Below are 3,643 nucleotides of genomic sequence, written 5' to 3' on the forward strand. Positions count from 1 at the left end.
AGTGTCAGCCAGTTTGCCGTGGCATACGGAGCTCCATCGCAATCTTTAACACTGGTAGCATGCCGCGACAGCGTGGACGTGAACCGTATGTGCAGTTGACGGACTTTGAGCGAGGGCGTATAGTGGGCATGCGGGAGGCCGGGTGGACGTACCGCCGAATTGCTAAACAGGTGAGGCGTGAGGTCTCCACAGTACATCGATGTTGTCGCCAGTGGTCGGCGGAAGGTGCACGTGCCCGTCGACCTGTGACCGGACCGCAGCGACGCACGGATGCACGCCAAGACCGTAGGATCCTACGCAGTGCCGTAGGGGACCGCACCGCCACTTCCCAGCAAATTAGGGACACTGTTGCTCCTGGGGTATCGGCGAGGACCATTCGCAACCGTCTCCATGAAGCTGGGCTACGGTCCCGCACACCGTTAGGCCGTCTTCCGCTCACGCCCCAACATCGTGCAGCCCGCCTCCAGTGGTGTCGCGACAGGCGTGAATGGAGGGACGAATGGAGACGTGTCGTCTTCAGCGATGAGAGTCGCTTCTGCCTTGGTGCCAATGATGGTCGTATGCGTGTTTGGCGCCGTGCAGGTGAGCGCCACAATCAGGACTGCATACGACCGAGGCACACAGGGCCAACACCCGGCATCATGGTGTGGGGAGCGATCTCCTACACTGGCCGTACACCACTGGTGATCGTCGAGGGGACAATGAATAGTGCACGGTACATCCAAACCGTCATCGAACCCATCGTTCTACCATTCCTAGACCGGCAAGGGAACTTGCTGTTCCAACAGGACAATGCACGTCCGCATGTATCCCGTGCCACCCAACGTGCTCTAGAAGGTGTAAGTCAACTACCCTGGGCAGCAAGATCTCCGGATCTGTCCCCCATTGAGCATGTTTGGGACTGGATGAAGCGTCGTCTCACGCGGTCTGCACGTCCAGCACGAACGCTGGTCCAACTGAGGCGCCAGGTGGAAATGGCATGGTAAGTCGTTCCACAGGACTACATCCAGCATCTCTACGATCGTCTCCATGGGAGAATAGCAGCCTGCATTGCTGCGAAAGGGGGATATACACTGTACTAGTGCCGACATTGTGCATGCTCTGTTGCCTGTGTCTATGTGCCTGTGGTTCTGTCAGTGTGATCATGTGATGTATCTGACCCCAGGAATGTGTCAATAAAGTTTCCCCTTCCTGGGACAATGAATTCACGGTGTTCTTATTTCAATTTCCAGGAGTGTATTTGGTGTGGCATGTCTTACAATTAGCTTCCTAACCCTGTATAATTGAAATGCTGACTCCACGGTATTCACATTCCTTAGATTTTCCGCGTTGGACCTAGATCTGTCTTCTGTATGTTTATGTTTTGGCTGCCTCCCACGTAACCTAACAGAATATTGTCACCTTATTTCTTTGCATTTCTGGATCCAAAAACAACAGGATCGCTATTTCAGATATTTACTTACATTTTCTTTCTTTCTTTCTTCTTCTTCTTATTATTATTACTTCTGTTGTAAACAAAAATGGCTGATGAAATATAATTACCTGAAAACGTCAACTTCAGGAACAATAGATTCCAAATCTCCTACATCATCAACGGAACTTCATCTGATTCACTGCCTTCAGAAATAACAGCATAAATCTCTCCACTGCCATCAGATGAAATTTCGGTGAAATCCTCTTCTTTGCTTCTATTTGCAGGACGATTCAACCGTTTTCTACTCATATTGTAATTCCACAATATGCTGATGCGAAACACTAACAACAACTGAGATTACACACAACAACGGCTCTGGCCAGAGACCCTAACTACTGGACACAAAGAAGTGGTAAATGTTATTTTCATTATTGCAAGTGTTCTGTATACCAGCCGTGCAACGTAACAATCACCATTATATTTTCATAACGTTAGTTTCAACACACAAAAGAAAATTTATATTGGTGTCGCAATGTGTTGCAAAAATAAATCTGAACAAAACATCGCTGGACACAGTTAACTCAGAGGGAGAAAGTCATATGTTTTGAAAATCATAGTTTTAAGAACAAGGAAGACGTGTATTGCAAATGTGCTTATGGGATCATAGTGACCCCAGTGGTAATAGGAAAGTTAATGTGTCTGCTATTTTTTTGTCTCCTATAGAGATCACATTCAACTTCGCTTATAAACATGTCCCACTATGCCGCATGTGTTGATCTTACCATCGCTTTTCTTCATATATTGTCTTTAGCGTCAAATGATTTCTTCTGTAAGTATTCACCATACGCTTCCTCGGCAGCGTTTATGGCTTTCCATACGTCTTCGTTCCAAATTTTTATGCCTCTGTAACGAATGGTTCTATGTCTCTCTCTCTCTCTCTCTTTCCACTTCACTGTTTACGAATAGCGTTTTTAATGTCAGACCACTCTTCGTTTACGTCTTTACTAGTGGGTATTTCACTGAACAGTTGTGTGAGTCTGTCCTCATATGCATTTCTCAAGCTCTGTTCTTTGCAACACATGTATCCTAAACATTTTGTTTAAATGGTTTAATGTTTATTTTTATTTCTTATTGATTACTTTCTCCAACTTGAGCATAGCTGCAAGTTTGATTTTAAGAAGTAATGATCTATTTACATTCCTACCTCCGGATACTCGAAAGTGTCTATCATTGTTAGAGCTAACTTACGGTTAGTGAACGATGATCTCCTGCAGACCATGTAAATTTGTGAAAGGCTTTCTTCTTAAAGAAAACGTTTATTACCTTCAATTCTTTAAATGTTGTAGATTTCTTTGGGTGTTAAATTTGGTACTTTTCAAATTCTAGTATTTAAATCCTCCGCTGAAAGTCTCCTTATTGTTCGTTTTATTTAGATATTTATGTATTTCTTCATAGAATTGGACTGTTTCTGTAAGTTTTACGTATATTATGATCATACGCGTCCACTACCCATACGAAAAAATAACCCTGGTATGTACGAGAGGCGCACAGAAGGAATGTATGTATTATAGAAAATGGTGCACTAGACATATACCCACGTAAATGTTGTGGTTAAAATGAAATGCCCCGGGTGAGGATCGAACTCACGACCTTAAGATTATGAGACTTACGCGCTGCCTACTGCGCTACCGAGGCCGATGCCACAATGGCCTAAATTAAAGGTAGACATCGTCATTACAGTTAGCTTTTTTTTTTTATTATGATCAAAAATTATCATAATAAATTCGAAATATCTGTTATTATCACCAGAAATTTACAAAATTGAGCAAAATAACATAAGAAATATGACCTAACAAAATTAAAACATAGAATTTCTGTTTTAAAATAAGTAGATCAGTCTACGATAATGAACCATTCTTTCTAAGAATAAAATGCACACGATATTGTTCTTTATTAATGGGTATTTTTCTAAGAATTCACGAAATTTTTGATGGTCCTGTTTACTTTAGGAAACGTTAGCAAAGAGAAAAGCTGTACGAAACTCTTCACAGAATGGTGAATAAGATTGGCGGGAGCATTTGGTGTAGTGATTTTTCCATTTTCAATCCGTCATACTCAACGTTTATGTTTTCCTGTTGGAAGACGCTGCTGAACGTTACGTGAGTTACCCTTATGTGGCACCGTTTACATTATAGTATTTTACCTTCAGTCCAAAATACTTTCTCCCCG

The 3,643-nt window shown here is 42.8% G+C and overlaps 1 non-coding gene across 1 annotated transcript; it reads right to left on the minus strand.

Annotated features, from left to right (window-relative positions):
* Positions 1-3,036: 3,036 nt before the first annotated feature.
* Trnam-cau (transfer RNA methionine (anticodon CAU)) lies at positions 3,037-3,109 on the minus strand. The gene has a single exon. It is a non-coding gene; the product is annotated as a tRNA-Met (tRNA).
* Positions 3,110-3,643: the final 534 nt, after the last annotated feature.

This window comes from Schistocerca cancellata, chromosome 1 (assembly GCF_023864275.1).
Source record: "Schistocerca cancellata isolate TAMUIC-IGC-003103 chromosome 1, iqSchCanc2.1, whole genome shotgun sequence".
Taxonomy (NCBI): Eukaryota; Metazoa; Arthropoda; class Insecta; order Orthoptera; family Acrididae; genus Schistocerca; species Schistocerca cancellata.